This window comes from Sarcophilus harrisii, chromosome 2 (genome assembly GCF_902635505.1).
Source record: "Sarcophilus harrisii chromosome 2, mSarHar1.11, whole genome shotgun sequence".
Lineage (NCBI taxonomy): Eukaryota > Metazoa > Chordata > Mammalia > Dasyuromorphia > Dasyuridae > Sarcophilus > Sarcophilus harrisii.
The window spans coordinates 552,879,782-552,896,040 of NC_045427.1; the positions used below are offsets into that span (position 1 = coordinate 552,879,782).

The following is a 16,259-nucleotide window of genomic DNA, read 5'->3' on the forward strand; positions in this document are numbered from 1 at the left end:
CAACGTGACTTTAGGACAAGTTACTTCGCTAATCTGATGTTCTGTTTTCTCCTCTCTAAAATGAATCTTTGATTTCATTTAATTTTAAAAAAACATTTATTAGGTACCTATTGTGAGGCAAGCAATGGAATAGAAAGCCAAAAGCGAAAAGAGTTTCTGTCCTCAAGAAGTATCCATTCTACTGGGGAGAAATAACATGTAATTTAGGCAAATCACTTTAGAGATAGGAGGAGTCTCCTGGGATATGTTTATAATCTAATATATGTATGTGGGCAACTAAGTGTAAAACGTTGAAGAAATAAATACAGAGTGATTTAAGAGGGGAGAAAAGAGTGAAAATAGGAGGGAGAATGGGGATGAAAAGAAGCCTACTATAGTTTAAAATAGCTTCACACAATTTCTGTGAGAAACAAATTAGAAAAGAAACCGAAAAGTGTGTTAAAAACTTTAAAGTGCTATTGAAACCCAAGATATCATTAAAAGCCAATCATATCCTAATAACCAGAAACAATTTGGGTACTCCGTTAGAATTTACTAAGGGATGAAAATGAGCAGCTGAGACTTTAAACAGCATTGCTGTCCTGCAGTTTATAATACAGTAACTTTTAAAAATATATTCCAGAGATTTAAGGCTCAGTTCCATACTGTCTTCTATGCCTTCTCTTTCCTCTTTGTCTCTGAAGTTTTTTTGATTAATATACAAGCAATGATTGAATTTATAGGACTTGGGCCTCAAGATAGATGACATCAGAACAGAATTGTTTCTTTATCCATTCATGCTGGAGGCTGAGCTGAATGAAATCAATAAGGATTATTTCAGAGTCATGGAGTAAAAGTCAATCTTTACAAGTGGGACTAAATTAGAAATTTTCCAGTCCCATTACCTAAGAATGGAGAAAGAAGTAGAGCTGCCCATTTGCCAGCAAGACCATTGACTAAGGGGTATAAGGTCTCAGAGTCAGAATAAGTAGCTACAATTGAATAACAGTTCTGCTACTGAATATCCAGGTGACTAGGTGAAATGTTTATCATAATGGAACCTCAATTTCCAAACTAGTGCAGGCTTTCATCACTTTATACTTGAATTATTCCAAATGGATGATCCCTATTTCATCTCTCTCCACTCCAATTCATCTTCCATTTAACCACTAATGTGATTTTCCTAAAGCAGGTCCCAATCTTTAGACCTCCCTACCAAATAAACTCCAGTGGTTCCCTATTGTCTCAAGAAACAAAAATGAAAACATTGTTTGAATTCAAAGCCCTTCATAAGCTTGCCCCTTTCTACTTTTTCAGTCTTCATATACCTTCCTCTCCAATACAATGACTTCAGTCTAGTGACACTAGCTAGTTAGTTGTTCCACATGCACATGTCTTAGCTTGGGCATTTTATCTCAATGTCCCTGAGGTCTGGAATGCTCTTTCCCCTGCTCTGACTACTGATTTCTCTGATTCCTATAAGCTCCAACTAAAAACCCACCTTCTACAAGAAGCATTTCCCAATTACTCTTAATTTTAGTGAATTCCTTTTCTCAATTATTGATTTGTTTTCATATAGCTTGCTTTATATGTATATATTCATTTGCATACTGTCTTGTTCAAGAACTGTTTGGTTTTTGCCTCTTTTTGCATTCCCAACACTTAAGACAGTGCCTGGAACATAGTAGGTGTTTATTAAATGCTGATTGATCTAATTTCATTATCTAGTAAAACAACAAAAAAGAAGAGAATTGACTTAAATGACCCCCTTCTGGTTGCATTACCTTAGGGACTAGAAACTTTTTTAAAATTCCCCTTTCTTATTCCATTACAAATATAAAATGATAGGTGGCTAGAGATGAAGAAAGCTGAGAGTTATAGATTAGAAAAAAGAAAATGTCATTGTCTTTTTGCCTAATTTCAATCTGTCTCCATAAGTACCCACCTCTGTATCCTTGTACATGTCACTTAATATATCTGAACTCCATACAATTCTGTAGGATTATAAAGTAAAAACAGGTGTTGACCTGTATTGGTAGAAGCAATTCCTTTATGGCAGAGATCCTTATGCCAACTAAATCATATCTCTAGCCTTATTCTAAAGATATCATATGTTAATTGAGTATTCATTGACCCATTCTACCAATAGATAGCAGCAGAAAAAGAAGCTTGAAAGAGGATTCATTGGCTGGGTAGCTTTCTAAAAACATGCTGTTCAACTTAGGAATTGTGGTTGCATAAATTATTTATGATCAAATACACTTCATTTAAAATGGAAATGTTTTCCCTGGCTACACTATCTCCTTTAGTAGTATTTGAAATCAACTAATCAGCATTCTTTTTATAAGCATATACAATGAATGAGACACTAACCTTGGCATGTTGGATCCTGGATAATAAGCCATAGCCATACCCCCCTTTCTTGCCATTAGGACTGGGAAAAATGAGTTTAGAAAAGAGCCCAGGAAAAACCTTGAAGCTCTGACCCCCTTTACATACCATTGTGTCATAAACGCCCAGGTGCATTATCTTGATACTTGCTAGGCTATTCCCCTTCCTTTTCAGTATTGCCCCATGCCTCACTGTCTCCTGTCCTCAACCTTCTTATCTTGACCCCTATTCTGTGAGGATTAAGTTACGATCCTTTCCTGGATCCTTGTCCATCCTCCCAATGCCTTTGACCCCTTATCTGCCTTTGTTTCTTCTGTAAGATTTTATACTCAAGTATATATTCTGTTTGCAAACCCTAATTAGCTAAAATCCTACATAAGCTCTCTGCCTGTTTATTTGCACCAAATGCTTTGGAAGCATATTTCCATTCAGTCAGCTAGCTTAAAGTCTCCACATTAAAAATAAAAACCAATCTCTATTTGCCTCAGTTTCTCTGGTATTGCAGGTGCTGTTTACCAAGGTAAAAATGAAATAATCCTTTACCTAAAGATTATACTCTGTTGAGGAAAATAAATCTGAAGATTTTAAATATATATGTAACAGAATTAACATTTTTCTTTTTAATATATAATTAATTTTAATAATATATTGTTATATATTATTCTTATATTATATATTATAACATATATATATACATACATATATACACACACACACATTATCCATGTTGTTTTGTTGTTGTTCAGTCCTTTTCAGTTGTAGCTAACTTGTGCCTAACTCTTTGTGACTCAATTTGGGATTTTCTTAACAAATATTATTACAACAGTTGATGGATGTTTCCTTTTTTCCACTTATTTTACAGATGAGGAAACTGAGGCAACCAAGATTAAGTGACTTGCCCCATCTTCTCCATGAGGCTTCTTGACTCCAGACCTTGGCACTTTATCCACTGTGCTACTTAGGCACCTTTGAGTTCAAATCTAGCATCTGACACTTAATAATCCCGTGACTTTGGGCAAGCCATTTACCCATTGTTTGTCTTAATCTACTGGAGAAGGAAATGGCAAACCATTCCATTATCTTTGCCAAGAAAACCGTAAATGAAGTCACAATGAGTCAGACATGACTTAATAACAACAGATGCTTGCTAAATCAGCTGGACTGAAAATAGATGAAGAAAATGTAACCTAGGTCAAAGAAAGAAGTCAGGGTCTGGGATGAAATAACATGTAAAATGGGCCTAAAGCAGGAGAGGGGAATCCCATTCACCAAAGCAAGGAAGACCAAAAAAGAGGATTAAGAAGTATCAGAAACAATACTTTCCAGGAGGACTCCAGGATCTTGCCCAAGAAAGCAAATCATACTATAAGAGAATCCTGTGATAAGACAAGGGTCTTTAAGTAAGAGCTTCAGGACTTTTTGAGGGGAAATGCTTATTTTCTGAGCATGAGAACATCTGGATTCCACTTTCACAACTGACATATATGACCACTTATATACCTCAATTTATTTTTAATCCATTAGATTGTAAACTCCTTGAAGGCAGAAACTGCCATCTACTACTTTTAGTATCCCCAGTGCTTAGCACAGTACCTGGCACATAATAGGCACTTAATAAGTGTTTTTTGATTGAGTTCATAAAATTAAGACAATAACACTTTGACACCTATCTCATGACGCTGCTGTGATGCTAAAAATAAGATAATGTATATAAAGTACTCTCCATGATGTGGAAATTATATTTCTATTAAGGCAGTTTAAGATGACCTTCATCTTCCCCCTAACTCTGATAAAGATTGGAGCCCCAAGGACAAGGCTTTAGCTCTCCCTACTTTTACCAAACCTTCCTTTTCATGCTTATTCCTACCCATCTGACATCAATGAATCCTGTTTTAGTCAGTTTGAGTATACTTAGGTATCAGAAGTAGGAACACAGAAGTACAGTTGAAAAAGACTTGAAAAACCATTTAATCTAAGACCCTTGTTTTATAGATAAGGAAGCAAAGGTTCTAGAAAATATATGAGGCTGTTTATTTTATTTTTTATTACAGAATTTTATTTTCAAAACATATGCATGATGATTTTGCAACATCGATCCTTGCAAAACCTTATGTTCCAAATTTTTCCCTCTCTTCCCCCCACCCCATCCCCTACATGGCGAATAATCCAATATATGTTAAGCATGGGAAAATATATATGTGTGTTTTATCCATTTGTATTGGATATATGGTATACATATTTATACAATTATCTTGCTGCACTAGAAAAATCATATCAAAAAAAATGAGAAAGAAAACAAAATGCAAGTAAACAATAAAAAGAGTAAAAATTCTATGTTGTGATCCACACTCGGTTCCCACAGTCCTCTCTCTGAGTGTAGATGACTCTCTCCATCACAAGACAATTGGAACTGGCCTGTATCATCTTGTTGTTGAAAAGAGCCATGTCCATCAGAATTGATCTTTGTATAATTTTGTTGTTTAGTGATCTCCTGGTTATGCTCATTTCACTTAGCATCAGTATGGGCCTAATTATTGACTCAATCATTAGATCTCCATCCAAAACTAAAATCCAGGTCTTTCTGACTCTATAAACTTCACTTCCTGGATGACTTCAGGACCAATCTCCTGAGTGAAGGGTGAACATAATAACCATTCACATTTAAAGAGTATTCAGAAGCTTATAAATCACCGATTTCCTCACCCCATCTCAGAGATCAATCCCTCCTTAAGCCTCCCACAAAACTTTTCATTTGACCCTAAGGTACACTGGAATATTATATTTCTCTTCATTCTCTCTTCCCAACAATATCATAATCCCACAAAACAACAGTCTCATGTCACTTTGTATCCCTAGCATTAGATACGTGTTTATGGATAAAAAGGATAGTGATAAAAAAAATTTATCCAAGATATTGCACAATATTAATTACTTGCCAGTACAAAAAAGAAAATTAAATGAAAGGATTTTAAGCAAATTTATAATGTGAATTTGTATTAAATATGAGCGCCCATGACTCTATTTTCACTGACAAGAGAAAGAATGCATAATAACACACTGGGACAATTGGTTTCTTGTCAATGGCAACATGTCTAACAATGTATCTTAATTACTGACTGTCAGTACTAATGATACAGGGCCTTGCCTTCTAGGCTGTGAAGCTGTACTAATTGTTTCTTACGTTAATATAGTAGGAAGAAACCTGTGGATTTAACTGAATTGATAATCATTTAATTCAAGCCAGTGTCAGACAACATAGTAATAAATGACATTCACTTTTAAGCTTTTAAGTTTTAAATTACTTTGGATACATTACATCATTTCTCATTTGAGGTAGACACTAAGGATGTTGTTATTATCATTTTATGGATACATAAACTAAAATTTAAAATGTTATTTGAATTCAATATTTTAACTCTGATTTTCTTTACTCCAAGTCCAACACTCTGTATATTAGATAATACATGTAAACTGCTTTGTAAAACCTAAATGCTTAATAGAAATCTCAGCTATGATTATATATCATATAAATTATAAATTAAATAAATACCACAATAATAATTTAATAATTTTTGTTGTTGTTAAATGGTGTCTAATTCTTTGTGACCCCATTTGGAGTTTTCTTGAAACAAATACTGAAGTGGTTTGCCACTTCCTTCTCCAAATCATTTTACAAATGAGGAAAAATGAGGTAAACAGGGTTAAATAAGTCAGCCCGAGTCACAAAGTTAATAAATATGTGAGGCCAAATTTGAAATTATGAGGATGAGTCTTTGCTGTGCTACCTAGCTGCCTTGTGATATAATTATACTAATAAGTAGTGGTAGCAGTAGAAGAAGAACCTATCTTGATAGATAAATCTATTCCCTGTTCCCCTTTTAGTCCTGGTAAGTATAGGTGGATTATTAGAATAAGCTAACCAAAGAAATGTCTTTCCTAGGTCACTTACTCAGAACAGAAAAAACCTACTTTTCTTAGATTTTGGTAACCCCTCATTTTCTTAGTTGCTTGAGATTATGGTAACTTGATTCTGATTCTTGTATTGGGAAATCAATATTTTATGCCTTACCCATTTCTTGATATACAAAAGGGAAATATAAAATAGAATGAACTCTATTAAGTGTACATTAGAATGAACCTGGGTTTTTTTTTTCCTTTTCAACCTCAATTAGCACAGCCTTTTCATGATTCAATTTTTGGGTGAAATGATTCCAAACTTTTATTTTATATTTCATGTTAAAAAAAATCACATACAAATCTCATCTTACAATTATCCCAGAAACAGTATTCATATGATCTCTGTCTTTTACTTTCTGCAACGAGAGATTTTAAAGAGGAAAAATGTTTTTGGTGTTGTTTTGTTGTTATTGTGTCCTCTTTGTGAAGCAGTATTTAGAGATAAGGTGGCTACTTTGTGAATGGAAAAGCACTCAAATAAATGCATATATAAATCAGTTGAGTTATCAATCACTACCTTAGACGTAACTGAGTCTAACCCTGATCATTTTTATCAGGAAAGCCCTTCAATCAATCAGTTGAAAACATCAGAGAAAATTAAATTAAAATTATACCCAGTAATTAAATTAAATTACATGCAGTAAAACTATAGATATTATATAAAATAATAAGCAAGATAAGAAACCAGAAATTTGACTAATAGAAGCTTGAAGGAAAGAACTGTTTCAGCCTAAATGAGAGAAAAGTTGGAAGGAGGATTATAACTTCTCTTTCATCTCTCTATTCTTTCCTCAAAGGATGACTTAGTAAACTTTAGAAAGTCAAAGGATTTCGACTTCCTATCAGTATCCTAGTAGCATCCTAAGAATAGACTGGCAGTGGTGTTTGCATCTTCCGCAGTAATCCCAGCAGAAACTTGAGGATTTCAGCAAAGGGACTTTTAGCAATTGTGATTACCCTCTCTTTGTCATACACAGTCCAAGTTTGACCCCACTTTCTCCTGGACCTTTATTTCTGGGAAAGTGTTTCATAGACTTGGAAATGAGGGGATATATTTAGTCGGATAGCTGTTTGCTTGTTTATTTTGCCAACTGTTCTCATAATATCACCTAAAAGCCAGCAAAGTTGATACTCACAGAGGGAAGTGCACTGGTGAGAAGCTGACTATCTATATCATTCAAAAAAAAGTTTCTGTCCCCCATCACTTCTAGGTCACCCTTGAAACCTCGAGGGGAAATACAGCAATAGATAGAACTCTAAAGACCTGAGTTACCAGACTGAGTAGCTGGGAGATTAGTTCCGGATCATAAGCCACACATACTTCAAAATAAGTATGTTTGGATGGATATGTAAATGAGAAATTGAAATGGGTAGGGAAAGGGGGACCTTGAGATGGAATCCTAAAGAGAAAAAGGGAAAAAAGTCATGAAACAAACAAACAAAAACTCAAGATTAGTCTGGGATGTCTTAGGCCACATATGTAATATGTTTATACAGTAAATACTTTGCCTACATTTTTTTAAATCTCTAAAACAGCCCTGTGAGGTAATTACTATTATTCTTTTTTTTATTATAAGTGAGGAAACTTAGAAAGATATTAAAAGATTTGTTGGAGGTGACTATAATTCACTTCTTCTTTATTAAAAGGAGAAAAGTAGGCTTGCTTTGCCTTTAAGCTTTTGAAGTCAAGAAACTGGCTACTACATTGATCTGAATTCTGAAGTCTTTCACAGTCCATGATGGCCCTGTGGCCATTTTATATTATAAAATTTTATACAGTATATAATTTTATACAGAAGCATAAACTTAGACCTGGAGGGGACTTTGGATGCCATGAAATCCAACCTCTTACTTTTTATATATGAGGAAACTCAAAGAGTTTAAAAGTGTTCTAAGTAAGAATTGACTTCAGGTCTTCTATGTTCACATACTACATTTTGTTAGCCATTACTCACCTGATGGAAATTTATTTTGTTTCCAGTTCTTTTCTATTACAGATAATTTACAGCTATAAATATACATTTTTAATGTATCAGACCTTTTTTCTGTTTTTGACATCCTAGCAGAGACACCTCTGGGTCTCAGGCTATGGACATTTTAGTGACTTTCTTAGCACAATTCCAAGCATATGCTTTCCATGAAACTAAAACAAAACACTTTAAAATCACTCTAACATAATCCATGAGTCCTTTCAGTGATACCAAAAAAAAAATATTGGGATATACTGCTTAGAAAATCTGCCAGAGATCAAAAGAGTAGAAGCTCTAAATTCTCCAACTTAAAAGGAATCATTCAGCAAATAATATCCCTTCTCCATTTCCTTTCTCTGCCTCTAGTCTTCAGATTTCCTTGAGAAAGGAAAACTTTCATAGTTAAAAGTTTCCTGTTTTTTGATAAAAAGCCAACAGCCCAACTCCAGGTAAAAAACTAGTATGGATGCCTTGGGCTATCTGTAGTGATCATCATGTCCATCTCAGATTCTCGAAGGTATTCACCTTTCTCCACTCCCAAATACAAAGCTATCCCTATTCATGTAAAATGCCCTTTCCTTTCTGTCACACACAGGGGAGGTAAGAATGGAGAATACAATTTCAGGGGAAATAATTGGCTTATTTTCTTCACTATTAGCATTAGACATAGATGAAAAGATGCCCTAGAAGGACAGCTAAATATGATTCTATTTACTTCTACAACCAACAAAGTAGATATCCCCTGGCAGGATGACAATTATCCCAGTAATAGCTCATTTTTGTCCTGTCTTTAATCTCAGGTAACCTGAAAACACAGTGGGGAGATTACTTATCTCAAAATACTATTGTGAGAATTAAATGAAATAAGTTTGTAAAACATTTTATAAAGCTTGAAACATATTAAAATTGCCAGTTGTTGTTGGGGTGAAGGTAGGGGTAGGGTGGGGGTGGTTATCCTGGCATTCAGATAATAGATTTTTAAGGCCAGAATCAATGAATCTATAGTTTTTTGTTGAATACCTCAGAGCTATGCAAAGCATTTTAGGGGACAGAGAAACAGAATTTCAAGGCTAGAAGGAAATTATCTAACTATCATTTTGATATTGTTGTTGAGCTATTTCACTCATGTGAACTCTTCATGACCACATTTGGGTTTTCTTGGCAAAAATACTAGGGTTCACCATTTCTTTCTCCAGCTGATTTGATAAATAAGAAAATTGAGGTAAATAGGAAGTGACTTGCCTGAATCACATAGCTAATAGTTGTCCAGATCTGGATTCAGACATAGATTTGGGGTTTTACATAGATTGTCTCATGTTACCAATGTTACCTTCACTGTACAGATAAGACTAAAACTCAAAAAGATTAAATTGTTTGCCAGTGGGGGTGACAGAGCTTGCATGAGTCAGTGGAATGATTCAAATCCAAGTCTCTTTTAAATCCAGGTTCAATATTCTATCTATTTGCTCGATTCAATGGGTTTTTTCTCTTACACCTGCCTCACATGGCCTTCCTTTCTAAGATCTATAATGGTATTAAGAAGTCAAGATGGATCTCAGCTTCTTAAACTGTGGTTTGCAATCTCATACAGGGTCATATAACTTGTGAGGGTTGCAAAATTATGATTTATTATCAGTGGATGTTTAATTTGTATACCTCATTTATATACCTACATACCAGGGACCACATAAAAATTTCTCTGGCAAAAAGGATTCAAGAGTAGGAAAAGTTTAAGAAGTCCTCAATTAGAACACATTTCTATTCAATGGAGTGAATGAATCAGGTCTTTTAATATTGAAAAATATTAAAGACCACACCTAAGTGTGAAACCCAGAAAGCCTGTACAGGATTAAAGGGTATTGTACCATTAAGGGGCAGGTCAGTTCTCTGAAAACTCCTACAGCTGTGAATCATAACACATTTGAAGGAATTGCAACTCAGCCTTTATTGACACAGATGTTGCTTGTAGATTTGGAATGAAATAAATAGGAAGCAAGAGAGAGGAGGAGAGAAGTCAGAGAATGCAACTGCCTCTCGGTCTCCTTGTATGTTATCATCCTCTCACAAGAAAGGATTATTCTGCTGGCCACATCCCCAGCACTCATTAGCAAGTGTCTCCCATAACAGAAAAGCAATTGTTAATGATACTAGTAGATCTACTGGCCCCCATCCTTAGATAGCCTAGTCCCTCTTGTCTGTCATGTTGAAGTATCTAAAAAAATATGTGAAATAGCTCCTATAGTCCATGAACATGAAATTGAAGAGGGGGAGAGGAAGAGGAGGAGGAGAAGGAAGAACAAGAACAAGAAAAAGAACAAGTATTTAAATAGGGTCTACAATATATTAAGCACTTTACAAATATTCTCATTTATGAGTAGATGCCCATCTATTGAGGAATGACTGAATAAATTGTGGTATATGAAGATAATGGAATATTATTGTTCTATAAAAGTGATGAACAAGATGATTTTAGAAAGGCCTGGAAAGATTTACATGAACTGATGCTGAGCAGAACCAGGAATACATTGTACACAGTAACAGCAAGATTATGTCATAATCAACTATGAAAGATTTGGTTCTTCTCAGAGGTTCAGTGATCAAGGCAATCCCAATAAACTTTGGATAGTAAACTCCATCCACATCCCAGAAGAGAACTATTGGAGACTGAATATAAATCAACACATGCTATGTTCACTTCTTTTCTATGTTTTTTTCCTCTCTCTCTCATGGCTTTTTCCTTTGCTCTGAATTTTCTCTCCCAAAATGATTCATAAAGAAATGTGTATACATGTATAAAGAGAAAAATAAAACAATTAGCAAAGAAAAACAAATATTCTCATTTTATTCTCACAAAAATCCTGGGACATAGGTGCTATTATTATTCCCATTATTCAGATGCTGAGGCAAATAGAAGTTGTTACATACCCAGAGTCCCGCAGTCAGTAAATGTCTAAATCCAGATTTGAATTCAGGTCTTCCTTCCAGGCAGTACTCCATCCATAATGCTAACTAGCTGTTCTATGACACCAATAGCAAAAAATCTGACATGATATATAATTAAGTGCTAAATTGGGAAATATATATTACAGACATGGCATAAATTAAGATGGTGGGAAGTTTAACGTAAATGAAATAATGTTAAACCAATAACATAAATGAAAGGTTTCAAGGCTGAGATGAAAGATAAGCTAGTTTGGAAATATTAATTTCAATCATTTATATATTATTTTAAGGTTCACAAAGATAGACAGAATAGTTAAAATCTCCTTGATCCTCACAATAACTGTGAGGTAGGTACTATTATTAACTATTATGAACTGAGATTCATAAAGACAAAGTGAATTTTTCAGAATCACTTGATTAGTAAACATATAAAGCAGTATTTAACTTGGTTCTTAATAGAATCCAAATTCAGAACATTTTTTTTACTATGCCACCTTATTGCTGTGTTGTCTGGTTCATTTTTAGTCATGTCTGACTCTGTAACTTGATTTAAAGTTTTCTTGGCAAAAATTCTAGAGTGATTTGTCATTTTCTTCCTCAGTTTATTTTACAGATGAGGAAACTGAGGCAAACAGAATCAAATGATTTGCTCAGGTTCACACATATAGATGTCTGAGATTTAAGCTAATGAAGATGAGTCTTCTGAATCCAGACCCAGCACTCTATCCACTTGCACCACCTGCCCATGAAGTGCTGGATTTAGAAAGGCAGTAAACTAAGGCATGTACAGGTAAAATGGTTCAAATAAGTGAAGATGAGAGGTAGAAATAAAGCCAGAAACTTCAGGCACTGAGAAGCTGATGAATGTCATTGAAACAAGAGGATTTGTGCTAAGAATCTTCCTCAGATACAACAATCTATATATTATGGTATATTTGGACTTAAGGAAAGAAGGAAGGAATAATAGCTCACACCCAAAGGGAACTTAGTTATAACATAGTGATGTTAAAACAAGAGATCTGGGACAACCCGTCAATCTATGAAACTGCTTTACAAGTCACTTTTGTCTTGATTTGAGAGATACTAAAATTTATCTGAGGACTGACAGGTCAGCTCTTCCAAGAGTGACATCTGAGGGGCCTGAGGGACTCCTGAACATTAGTTTACATTGGGTTATACCCAAGAGGAGAGAGGAGCCAGCACCATTTATAAAGTTTCCAATCTAGGATAAGGAGACATCAGACAATCCCTGGATAAGATGCAGATAGGTTAGCTAATTGAATTATTTTGTTGCTCAGTGGTTATACCTATGGGCTCATCAGCCATTCTGGTTATTTCCTAACTGTCCTGAGGGAAGTCTAAACAGATTGTCACAATATAATTAGAAGGGAAAAAATCATTCAAGCAAATTTGAAAATTTTCAATTCATTGTCTTTTGTTCCATTTTAATAGTAAAATCACTGGCATGATAGATAAATGAAAGAAAGAAAGAAAGAAAGAAAGAAAGAAAGAAAGAAAGAAAGAAAGAAAGAAAGAAAGAAAGAAAGAAAGAAAGAAAGAAGGAAGGAAGGAAGGAAAGAAAGAAAGAAAGAAAGAAAGAAAGAAAGAAAGAAAGAAAGAAAGAAAGAAAGAAAGAAAGAAAGAAAGAAAGAGAAAGAAAGAAAGAAACACATATATGTATATGTAGATATACATTTCATTAATTATATAAATACAACAAGAAATTGCCATCATCCTTTTCTTCTCTTGTTCTTTAGTTTCTTAAAGGTTTGCTTTCCAAATAAAGATAACTATTTGGTGTAAAATATTTTTAATTTCTAAGCTTGTTCCAGATGAGAAGATGAAGAAGCAAATAAAATAATTAAGTATCATTAAGGTCAGAAATGGAATTAAAAAAAGAAATCAGACTCCTAATAAAAATCTCAAGTCTTTTTCTCCTTCTCCAATCACATTTCTTTTCTTTACAGGACAGACATACATATGTTTATGTGCACGCGCGTGCACACACACACACACACACACACACACATACCCCAGGCAATGGGGGTAGGAAAAAATTTTAAACCTATACTAGTTTGCTTCAGAAACATTTGTGCAAGGAAGAAGGGAGGTTGCCAACTGTTAAAATTTTCAGAAAAGCCATAGGGAGCCTTTGAGATTCTTTTTCAGATCTAGAATATTTCAAAACAGCTCTTCTCAAGGGGAATTGTCCTGCCAAGCCGGGTAACCTAAACCTAAGCAGACCTTATTTCCATTTTCAATATCAAATGCAATTTAAGCAATCTTGCCAGTATATATGTGGTTCTCTGCCAAACACTTCCTAATGTGAAAGATTATTCTGAGTTTGGGGCCAACAAAAGGCTTCATTAAGTCTCCTCTAAGTAGTCCCATCCAGTGCCACATACGTCATTCTTTCCTGATTCCTCTTCACACTTGGGTATTCTATTCCTTGCATTTGTTTTGTATGATTTTCATCTAAATAGATAGTATATTATGAACCAAATGTTGAACTAGGAGTCTGAATATCTGGGTTTTAGGACACATGTAGCTATTTGATTAAGTATGAAAAAGTAAATAATCTGAAGTCAATGAGTCAAAAAGTCTATATTAGTCTATTAGTGCTTTGCTAAGCACTATGTTAAATGCTGGCAATATCAAAACAAGCAAAAATAGAACCTGCCCTCAAGGAGCTCTGTTTAAAATATATATATGTGTGTGTGTGTGTGTGGTACAAGATAAATTAGAGATAATAACAGAGGAAAAGTGCTGTCATTAATGAGGACAGGGAAAAGCTTCTTAGAGAAAGTAGAAATTTAACAAGAAATTGAAGGAAACAAGGGAAGCCATGTGGTGGAAATAAAGAGGGAAATCATTTCAAGCATGGGGGATAGACAATGAAAATACAAAGTCAAGAAATATAATTTATGTGAGGAACAACAAGGAGGAGATTTTCACTAGACGGTAGATTATGTGGAATAGAGTCAGGTATAAAAAGACTAGAAATGTAAAAAAAGCCACATTATAAATACCTTTAAAAGCCAAAGTATTTTATATTTGATCCTGGAGGTAATAGGGAGTCACTGGTGATTACTGAATGGGAGGGTGACCTGGTCTTGTGCTGCAGGAAGGTAACTTGGATATCTGAGTGAAGGATAAATTGGTGTGGGAAGACACTTGAGGCAGGGAGGCCAACCAGCAGATAAGGAATGAAGAGGCCTGCACCAGAATGGTAGCAATGTCAGAGGAGAAAAGAGATAAATAGAAAGGATGTTGCAAAGATAGAATGAATAAGACTGGCAGGAGATCTTGTAGATAACAGAGAGTAAAGAGATTAAGGAGTCAATAAAACCCTAGATCTGCAAGCCTAATAACTGGGAAGAGGGTGAATCTTTAATAATAATAGGTAACTTAGGGAGAGAGGAAGGTTTGAGAAAAAGATGATGAGATCACTTCTGGGCATGTTAAGTTTAAGATGTCATTGGAACATTCAATATGAGACATCTATTAGACCATGAAGATTTGAGACTGGAAGTCAAAAAAGAGGTTAAATCTGGAAAGATAGATCTAATATGAGATGATAATTGAATATGTGGGAGCTAATTACATCACCAAGAGGGAGAAGAGAAAAGGGCAGAGGACATGCTAACCCATGGTTATACCTTTAAAAGCCAAAAAAACCAGAAAGACAAAAGAACCAGAAGAGAACAGTGTCATGAAAATCTAGAAAGAAAATAGTATCAAGAAAGTCTCCTGGAAATTCAGTTTTACTTTCTGAAACATGGGAATAATATACTTGAATAGCCTTGAAGGTTGTTATCAGAAAGCAAATCTCAAACACTAAAGCTTTATACAAATATGAGTTGTGATCACTAGCTATAAAATGAGAGTGTTAGGCTAGACTATTTCTAGTTCCTTCCAACTCTAGGAGCCTTTCCCTTTCAATGGTGACTTTGAGAGGACAGAGGTTCTTTTTTTTTACATATTCCTCTTTTTCATATACAACATTCAGTGCAAAGCTCTGTGGGAGAATCTTTTCCTAATATCTGCCTCATTTCAGCTAGAAAATGAGAATTACTAGTTTAACTCTTAACAAAGTAAGTTCCCTTTTTGTCTATTAAAATACTCACCCTATTTCCTGGTCACCTGGGATTCTTCAGTAAAATTAGGGTCCATGGTTCACACGTTGGGCACCAAAATGTAAATCCGGGCTAGCTCCCTGGAGACTTCAGGATCAACCAGAGTCAGGATAAGCAAAAGTTCTTGGTCTTTAGGAAGAGAAGTGAAGGAATTGGACAAAACTTCCAGGAGTTTTGTCAAGGGTCCCTCCTTGATTCTAGAGTCCAGAATCTCCACACTTTTCTCCTCCACATCCTGAGGCCAAGTGAAGTTCTCTCCCTCTCTCATTCCACCACATAATCCTTACTTACAATTCTCTTAACCCTAACCATTGAGCCAGCATTAACTAAGAGAGGAGAAATTCCAAACATATGCTAATAGAGTTATTGTCTCTGTTATCTGATTCAAGCACACCTTTTAAAAGTTTCAGCCCTTTACAAAGCTCTATATATTATTGCTATTGTTGTTTGCCCTTCATTTTCAAAGAGGACCAATGACATCACAGGGTGATGGTCTGACCTATTATGTAATTGGATTTAAGTGAGGGAGAGCTGTGATAAGTCATCACTCTTTCTGCCCGCATCATTAAAGTTCACTGGCAGAACAAAAGTCAAGGTGACTGGCAATAACTGGAAGGCAGTGAATGACCTTGACGTCTTCAGTGTCTGATCAGCCTGTAAGTGCTCCATAGTACCTGCGTCAGCAACCTTCATGAGCACTGGAACAAACTGTTCTCATCCACCCATTCCAATGGGGCAATTCTTCCTATGTTTGAGGTGGACATTCCCCTTAAATCATCAACAGGTTTGAGGCTTATAGGTTACCCTCAAACTGATTTAGCCTATCTATCAAAATGTTATACCAGAATGTAGTTCCTACTCATGCTACAGCTTTTTGGAGCCA

The 16,259-nt window shown here is 35.1% G+C and overlaps 1 long non-coding RNA gene across 1 annotated transcript in view; it reads right to left on the reverse strand.

The window, feature by feature from the left end:
- The window catches only part of LOC116421875, a 63,886-nt gene extending 48,247 nt beyond the window's left edge, over positions 1-15,639 (reverse strand). The window contains exon 1 of the long non-coding RNA XR_004232458.1: positions 15,368-15,639. This is a non-coding gene — a long non-coding RNA (uncharacterized LOC116421875). The remainder of the gene's footprint in view (positions 1-15,367) is intronic.
- Between the last annotated feature and the right edge of the window lie 620 nt (positions 15,640-16,259).